At 47.4% G+C, this 9,536-nt stretch overlaps 1 pseudogene; it reads left to right on the top strand.

Moving 5' to 3' along the window:
* Nucleotides 1-6,675: 6,675 nt before the first annotated feature.
* Nucleotides 6,676-6,792, top strand: LOC126185994 (5S ribosomal RNA; annotated as a pseudogene).
* Nucleotides 6,793-9,536: the final 2,744 nt, after the last annotated feature.

Below are 9,536 nucleotides of genomic sequence, written 5' to 3'. Positions count from 1 at the left end.
GAGTTTGTGACACAACTTGACTATAAGAAGGGATCGGTTCGTAGGACATGTTCTGAGGCATCAAGGGATCACCAGTTTGGTATTGGAGGGCAGCGTGGACGGTAAAACTCGTAGAGGGAGTCCAAGAGATGAATACGCTAAGCAGATTCAGAAGGATGTAGGTTGTAGTAGGTACTGGGAGAAGAAGAAGCTTGCACAGGATAGAGTAGCATGGAGAGCTGCATCAAACCAGTCTCAGGACTGAAGACCACAACAACACCAACATTTTCATTGATGTATCGTATAAAACAATGCATCAGTAAACAATTGATGGAAATCACTTTTCAATGTTTAAAAAAAAAAAGGAATTTCTCTACTATGTGTGACATATCTTTCGAGTGGTCAAAGCTAATACAATGGAAGACCCCACTGAGTGGCGCTATGGTACATGAGGTCAACTGTCTGTTAACAAACAATTTTACAACTTGCAGCGTATAAATTACACTACTGGCCATTAAAATTGCTACACCACGAAGATCAGACGCGAAATTTAACCGACAGGAAGAAGATGCTGTGGTATGCAAATGATTAGCTTATCAGAGCATTCACACTAGGTTGGCGCCGGTGGCGACACCTACAACGTGCTGACATGAGGAAAGTTTCCAACCGACACAAACAGCAGTTGACAGGCGTTGCCTGGTGAAACGTTATTGTGATGCTTCATGTAAGGAGGAGAAATGCATACCATCACGTTTCCGACTTTGATAAAGGTTGGATTGTAGCCTATCGCGATTGCGGTTTATCGCATCGCGACATTGCAGCTTGCGATGGGCGAGATCCAATGACGGTTAGCAGAATATGGAATCGGTGGGTTCAGGAGGGTAATACGGAACGACGTGCTGGATCCCAACGGCCTCGTATCACTAGCAGTCGAGATGACAGGCATCTTATCCGCATGGCTGTAACGGATCGTGCAGCCATGTCTCGATCCCTCAGTCAACAGATGGGGACGTTTGCAAAACAACAACCATCTGCACGAACAGTTCGACGACGTTTGCAGGAGCGCCTGCGTTGGTGTACTCAACGACGAACCTGGGTGCATGAATGGCAAAACGTCATTTTTTCGGATGAATCCAGGTTCTGTTTACAGCATCATGATGGACGCATCCGTGTTTGGCGATATCGCGGTGAACGTACTTTGAAGCGTGTATTCGTCATCGCCATACTGGCGTATCACCCGGCGTGATGGTATGGGGTGCCATTGGTTACACGTCTCGGTCACCTCCTGTTCGCATTGACGGCACTTTGAACAGTGGACGTTACATTTCAGATGTGTTACGACCCGTGGCTCTACCCTTCATTCGATCCCTGCGAAACCCTACATTTCAGCAGGATAATGCACGACCGCATGTTGCAGGTTCTGTACGGGCTTTTCTGGATACAGAAAATGTTCGACTGCTGCCCTGGTCAGCACGTTCTCCAGATCTCTCACCAACTGAAAATGTCTGGTCAATGGTGGCCGAGCAACTGGCTCGTCACAATACGCCAGTCACTACTCTTGATGAACTGAGGTATCGTGTTGAAGCTGCATGGGCACCTGTACCTGTACACGCCATCCAAGCTCTGTTTGACTCAATGCCCAGGCGTATCAAGGCCGTTATCACGGCCAGAGGTAGTTGTTCTGGGTACTGTTTTCTCAGGATCTATGCACTCAAATTGCGTGAGAATGTAATCACATGTCAGTTCTAATATAATATATTTGCCCAATGAATACCCGTTGACCATCTGCATTTCTTCTTGGTGCAGCAATTTTAATGTCCAGTATTGTACTACCATCGGTAAAAGTTCATAAACACCATTCTTATAAAATGGTATTTATGAAATTGTTCCCTTTCAAATGTAGAGAACAACCCACTTTATCAATGCGTACTTTAGGATCCGAGTGTTATTCAGATTCTCTGCCTGTAGGATACGATACGGAGAACACTTCAGAGATACTCGAGAGTGAGGCGACTGTCGGCTCGCGGCCACACGAAACGGAGCCGCATCCGGTGCAAGCACTCGAGACGGGCCGCCCTCTGATCTTCATTTACCGCTAAATACCGCAGCCTGCCTACTGCAAGCAGTTTCTCGCTAGTCATTGAAGCCATTAGTCACACATCATTGAGTAGCGGAGTTTGGTATTGCCTGATTTACGTTTGCGGTCTGGATTGTTCTCTGGACTGCTTTGCCGGATGAAAGCCCCTTAATAGATCTGTTACATTTTCTTAGTGTCCGACCAATAAAACGCAGTCTTTGGTTAGCCTTCCTCACAACATTTTCTGTGTGTTCCTTCCAATTTAAATTGTTCGTAATTTTAATTCCTAGGTATTTAATTGAATTTACGACCTTTAGATTTGACTGATTTATCGTGTAACTGACGTATAACGGATTCCTTTTAGCACTCATGTGGATGACCTCACACTTTTCGTTATTTAGGGTCAATTGACAATTTTCACACCATACATACAGGGTGGTCCATCTGAAGTTTCGGATGAGATTATCTCAAAAACTATACATCAGGTAAAAATAGTAGGTAAGACAAGATCGTAAACCCAAAGGGGGACATCAAATGACACTACACGTGAGCCCCAGCCTTCGCCCCCTTGGGTGGGGCGGGGGGCAAATTTTACATCTTAAATGGAAATACCCATTTTTTATTGCGCATTTTGATTCTCCATAAAAAGTAATCAAGTTTTGTCTGAAACATTTTTAAACCATTGACAGATGGCGCTGAAATCGAGAAAAAAGTAAAATTGGGGAAGAACTCTGATTTATTTAGAGTTATCCGAGAAAGACGCATCAAATCGCTAAAAAATGTGCACCAATTCTTTCGTTACGCCAAATTAAGCTATTTTTGTACAAAATGTACTGTATCTTACTTTTAAATACCAGGAAACAACGACATGGGCGTAGCAGAATGATGTTCCCATTGGGTGCTTCGTTAGTGTGAGTCCCCTTACCTCTCACATGTTGGGCTGCTTCATTAGTGTGCATCCCCTTGCCTCTCACAATTTCGGGTGCTTAATTAATTAAATTAGCCACGAAGAAATTGTTCAAAATTATCCCCATTTGCTTCAGTGCATAAAGTCAATCGTCTGTGAAAGTTGTCCACAGTTTTGAGCAGCACATCCCGTGGTATGGTTTGACACGCTCTTCGAATGCATTACTCCATATCGTTTCTGGTTGTGGGCTGTATCTCATAAACAATCTTTTTTAAATAACACTACAAGAAAAAATCAGGAGATGTTATGTCTGGTGAACGATAACGATAATCGATAACGACAATCATAACGATTTAATTCGCCATTCTTTTTGAATGTCGTTTCATTGGTGAACATTACGTATCTAAAAAAAATCATTGTTACCTCTCATCATTTCCAAGGCCCATTGGCAGCAATTAACCCGTATTTGCATATCTTTCGACGTCAATGCCTGTGTCAGTGTGGTATGATACGCATTAGATTTATGTGCCTTCAAATTCCTCAGAATTGATTTCGGTATTCCAGTTTGTCTCTGAATCGCACGACAACTAATTTTGGTTCAAATGTCTCTGAGCACTATGGGACTTAACATCTGTGGTCATTAGTCCCGTAGAACTTAGAACTACTTAAACCTAACTAACCTAAGGACATCACACACATCCATGCCCGAGGCAGGATTCGAACCTGCGAGCGGAGCGGTCACGCGGTTCAAGGTTGAAGCCCCTAGACCGCACGGCCACACCGGCCAGCAACTAATTTTGGGATCCAGTCGAACATAGACGAGAACGTTAAGGGTATGAGCGTCATTTTTATTGTATTCGCGATGACGAGGTGGACGGTGAATGCATCCATTTCAAGCTCGTTGAGTGCAATTCCGAATAATGTTTTCGCTTGGATGTCGTCTGTTTGGGAAACGATACGCATACAATTGCGCAGCTGCAGCGTAATAAATTGTTATGGCATTCACCTAAAATTAACATCATATCAACAATCTCTGTAGGCGGACAGTGAGCCATGTTTCGCTAAGAAATAATTTACTTTCGTCTGTTGATGTTTACGGTAAACTATCTGAAAGTGAAGTGACGTCACCGCGCGACCGCTACGGTCGCAGTTTCGAATCCTGCCTCAGGCATGGATGTGTGTAATACCCTTAGGTTAGTTACGTTTGAGTAGTTCTATGTCTAGGGGACTGATGACCTCAGATGTTAAGTCCCATAGTGCTCAGAGCTATTTGAACCATTTGAAGTGACGTCTAATCGCATTGCACTGACCTTTATACTGAGCCGTAGTTCGCAATTTGGCCACGGTAGCGCCACAGTCGGGTGAGTAACATGAAGAGTTCCCTAACGAGGTTTTAATACCATTCCGCCTTCCTCTATCAAAAACTGTGGCGGGCAGGATACATTTTGTAAAAAAAAAAAATGACTTAATTTGACGTAATGAAAGAATTGGTGCACATTTTGTATGGATTTGATGCGTCCTTCTCGGATCATTCTAAATAAATCGGAGTTCTCCCCCAATTTTAATTTTTCTCGATTTCAGCGCCATCTGTCAATGGTTTAAAAAAATGTTTCAGACAAAACTTGATTATTTTTTTATGAAGACTCCGAATCTGCAATAAAACATGGGGGTTTCCATTTAAGATTTAAAAGTTGCCCCCGCCCCACCCAAGGGGGCCCCGATGTATAGTTTTCGAGATAATCTCATCCGAAACTTCAGATGGACCACCCTGTATATCTTTTCTAAATCGTTTTGCAACATGTTTTGATCTTCTGATGACTTTACTAGTCGATAAACGACAGAGTCATCTGCAAACAACCTAAGACGGCTGCTCAGATTGTCTCCCAAATCGTTTATATAAAGAAAGAACAGCAAAGGGCCTATAACACTACCTTGGGGAACACCATAAATCACTTCTGTTTTACTCGATGACTAGTTGATGGTTGTTGGGCCACTAACAATTTGAGTCTCTCTTGTCAACATTGATTGAATATAGTAGTCCAAGCAAGTAAGTTTATTTTTCAAGGGTAGGTTCCTTAACTGGGCTGCAAAATGCAGTAGCTCCTCAATGTGACTCTCAGCTTTTGCCAACTCGTTTACATGCTGCTTTTTTGCCAGTGGTTGTTGGAACAGTAATGGAGGTTGTGATGAGCTCTTGACATTCTATTCGATGGCAATAGTTTGAGGATCAGGTGCGTCAGTTTCGTCGTGCGTCCCATCATCTTTAGCACTGGCAGATGGTGCAACCTGAAATTAAAAAACTACCAATAATTAATTGCACTCACAACACTCAATGTTTGTATTAATGAGTTTGTACACACTTTCAAATTTTAGTTCCTTTTTAATTAAATTTTAATTTCATTTTTAGTTTACACAGACATCGGAGGAATGGGTGGAAATGCAAAAAAAAAAAAATTGAAAAAAGTGGAAGTTTCCCTTATGTTGTGGTGCTATTGACGGAAAGCATGGGTCACAAAGCGTCCGTCTGGGAGTTGTTCTGAGTTTTATAACTACAGAGGAGATTACAGCGTCATCCGTTTGCACCGTTAGATGCTGATTGTAACTTTCTATACACAGATGTGGGAACCAATGGAAGAGCAGAAGACAGAAGTGTATTCCGGTTGTCAGCCTTAGACAATAGTACATTAGATTTCCCTAATGACCACTGTGTTTTGGACGATGACGTATTCCCTTTGCAAACGGACTGAATAAAGCCCTGTTCCAAATGAAATTTGACATTAGGAGAAAGTACATTGATCAGCCAGAACATTATGACCACCTGCCTAATAGCCGGTATGTCCATCTTCGGCACGGATAACCGCGGCGACGCGTGGTGGCATGGAAGCAATGAGGTCTTGATAGGTCGCTGAAGGGAATTGGCACCTCATCTGCACACACAAGTCACCTAATTTCCGTAAATTACGGTTGGGGAGGGGGGGGGCGATGAGACCCAACGTCCAATCACATCCCAGATGTGTTCGATCGGGTTCAGATCTGGCGAGATGGGGGGCCAGCACATCAATTGTATTGTATTGCATGGAACCGAGGACCTAGAAACGACGGTGAGACCTTCTCCCCGCCGTAGCCATCAGTGGTACACAACCCCACAAACGTGTCACACCAGACGAGTATAACCCCATTGTTGCGTGGTAGAGTAATTATGGTGTCCGCGTACGTGGAGAAAGTGTTTGCGCAGCAACCGACGACAGTGTAACTAAGGGGGAATATGGGGAACCAGCCGTATTCGACGGGTCAGAAAACCGCCTTAAAAACCATCCACTGGCCGGCACACCGGACCTCGACACTAATCCTCCGGGCGAATACGTGCCGGGGCCGGCACGCCTTCCCGCCCCGCGAGCAGTGCGTTAGACCGAACGGCTAACCGGGCGGGCACATTTTAAATCGCCACTATGTTCCACGAGCCACTCCACACACTCCTGTCTTGTGACATGCCACATTATTTTGTTGAAAAATTCCACTGCCGTTGGGAAACACGATTGTCATGAAGGGGTGTACATGATCTGTGGCCGCCGCGCGGGATTAGCCGAGCGGTCTTGGGCGCTGCAGTCATGGACTGTGCGGCTGGTCCCGGCGGAGGTTCGAGTCGTCCCTCGGGCATGGGTGTGTGTGTTTGTCCTTAGGATAATTTAGGTTAAGTAGTGTGTAAGCTTAAGGCAACGGCCTTGCCGCAGTGGATACACCGGTTCCCGTGAGATCACCGAAGTTAAGCACTGTCGGGCGTGGCCGGCGCTTGGATGGGTGACCATCCGGCCGCCATGCGCTGTTGCCATTTTTCGGGGTACACTCAGCCTCGTGATGCCAATTGAGGAGCTACTCGACCGAATAGTAGCGGCTCCGGTCACAGAAAACCATCATAACGATCGGGAGAGCGGTGTGCTGACCACACGCCCCTCCTATCCGCATCCTCACCTGAGGATGACACGGCGGTCGGATGGTCCCGGTGGGCCACTTGTGGCCTGAAGACGGAGTGCAGTGTGTAAACTTAGGGACTGATGACCTTAGCAGTTAAGTCCCATAATATTTCACACACATTTGAACATTTGATATGTGGCCAATGTACGATACTCCTTTACCATCACGGTGCCTTTCAGGAGCTGCACTGGACCCATGAATGCCCACATGAATGTTGCTCAGAGCATAATGGAGCCGCCGACAGCTTGTCTCCGTCTCGCAGTATATGCGTCAAGGAGCTGTTCCCCTGGAAGACGACAGATTCGCGCCCTCCCATAGGCATGATGAAGAAGGTACCGGGGTTCGTGAGACCACGCAACGCTCTGTCATTGCGCCAACATCCAGTTCCGGTGGTCACTTGCCCATTTCAATCGTAGCTGCCGATGTCGTGGTGTTAACATTGGCATCTGCATGGGTCGTCCGCTGCGGAGACCCATCGTTAGGAGTGTTCGGTGCACTGTGTGTTCAGACACACTTGTACTCTGCCCAGAATAAAAGTGTGATGTTAGTTCCGTCACATTTGGCCCCTGTCCTGTTTTACCAGTCTGTCCAGCCTAAGACGTCCTACATCTGTAATGAGGGGTGGCCACCCAACCCAACGACCTCTTGACCTAATTTCATACACTCCTGGAAATGGAAAAAAGAACACATTGACACCGGTGTGTCAGACCCACCATACTTGCTCCGGACACTGCGAGAGGGCTGTACAAGCAATGATCACACGCACGGCACAGCGGACACACCAGGAACCGCGGTGTTGGCCGTCGAATGGCGCTAGCTGCGCAGCATTTGTGCACCGCCGCCGTCAGTGTCAGCCAGTTTGCCGTGGCATACGGAGCTCCATCGCAGTCTTTAACACTGGTAGCATGCCGCGACAGCGTGGACGTGAACCGTATGTGCAGTTGACGGACTTTGAGCGAGGGCGTATAGTGGGCATGCGGGAGGCCGGGTGGACGTACCGCCGAATTGCTCAACACGTGGGGCGTGAGGTCTCCACAGTACATCGATGTTGTCGCCAGTGGTCGGCGGAAGGTGCACGCGCCCGTCGACCTGGGACCGGACCGCAGCGACGCACGGATGCACGCCAAGACCGTAGGATCCTACGCAGTGCCGTAGGGGACCGCACCGCCACTTCCCAGCAAATTAGGGACACTGTTGCTCCTGGGGTATCGGCGAGGACCATTCGCAACCGTCTCCATGAAGCTGGGCTACGGTCCCGCACACCGTTAGGCCGTCTTCCGCTCACGCCCCAACATCGTGCAGCCCGCCTCCAGTGGTGTCGCGACAGGCGTGAATGGAGGGACGAATGGAGACGTGTCGTCTTCAGCGATGAGAGTCGCTTCTGCCTTGGTGCCAATGATGGTCGTATGCGTGTTTGGCGCCGTGCAGGTGAGCGCCACAATCAGGACTGCATACGACCGAGGCACACAGGGCCAACACCCGGCATCATGGTGTGGGGAGCGATCTCCTACACTGGCCGTACACAACTGGTGATCGTCGAGGGGACACTGAATAGTGCACGGTACATCCAAACCGTCATCGAACCCATCGTTCTACCATTCCTAGACCGGCAAGGGAACTTGCTGTTCCAACAGGACAATGCACGTCCGCATGTATCCCGTGCCACCCAACGTGCTCTAGAAGGTGTAAGTTAACTACCCTGGCCAGCAAGATCTCCGGATCTGTCCCCCATTGAGCATGTTTGGGACTGGATGAAGCGTCGTCTCACGCGGTCTGCACGTCCAACACGAACGCTGGTCCAACTGAGGCGCCAGGTGGAAATGGCATGGCAAGCCGTTCCACAGGACTACATCCAGCATCTCTGCGATCGTCTCCATGGGAGAATAGCAGCCTGCATTGCTGCGAAAGGTGGATATACACTGTACTAGTGCCGACATTGTGCATGCTCTGTTGCCTGTGTCTATGTGCCTGTGGTTCTGTCAGTGTGATCATGTGATGTATCTAACCCTAGGAATGTGTCAATAAAGTTTCCCCTTCCTGGGACAATGAATTCACGGTGTTCTTATTTCAATTTCCAGGAGTGTATTTGTTTGCCACGTGTTGAAGACACTCACCACAGCACTCCTCGAATACCCGACTAGTCGAAAAGTTTCCGAAGGGCTCGTGCGGCCATCACAATCTGCCCTCAGTCAAACTCAGGTAGATCGCGCGCCTTCCCCGTTCCACACACAGAACACCACTCACTGACACGACATGCGCCGTGAGTGTGTCCGGCTAGCAGTTATTCCTCGCCAGGTGACGCTGCTGTCACCTCGACTGTTTTATATCGATAGTAGGTCAGTGGTCATAATGTTCTGGCTGATCAGTGTATATTCAACTATCTTTTCTCGCGTGCACGCAGAGTGGTGGAAAACGCGTTGGGTATAATGGCAGCAAGATTTAGAATCTTCAAAAAAGAAATCGAAATTGATTTAGAAACTGTAGGTTTGACAGTACAGTGTACATGTGTTGCGAATAACGTTGCCAGCAACGTACTTTGAAAGAGGGTAGGTTGACCATGAAGACACTGACACGAGTTTTCACCCTGGTCAGTGGCGTTCC

This window comes from Schistocerca cancellata, chromosome 4, assembly GCF_023864275.1.
Source record: "Schistocerca cancellata isolate TAMUIC-IGC-003103 chromosome 4, iqSchCanc2.1, whole genome shotgun sequence".
Classification (NCBI taxonomy): Eukaryota; Metazoa; Arthropoda; class Insecta; order Orthoptera; family Acrididae; genus Schistocerca; species Schistocerca cancellata.
This window is presented reverse-complemented; position numbering and strand designations above follow the sequence as displayed.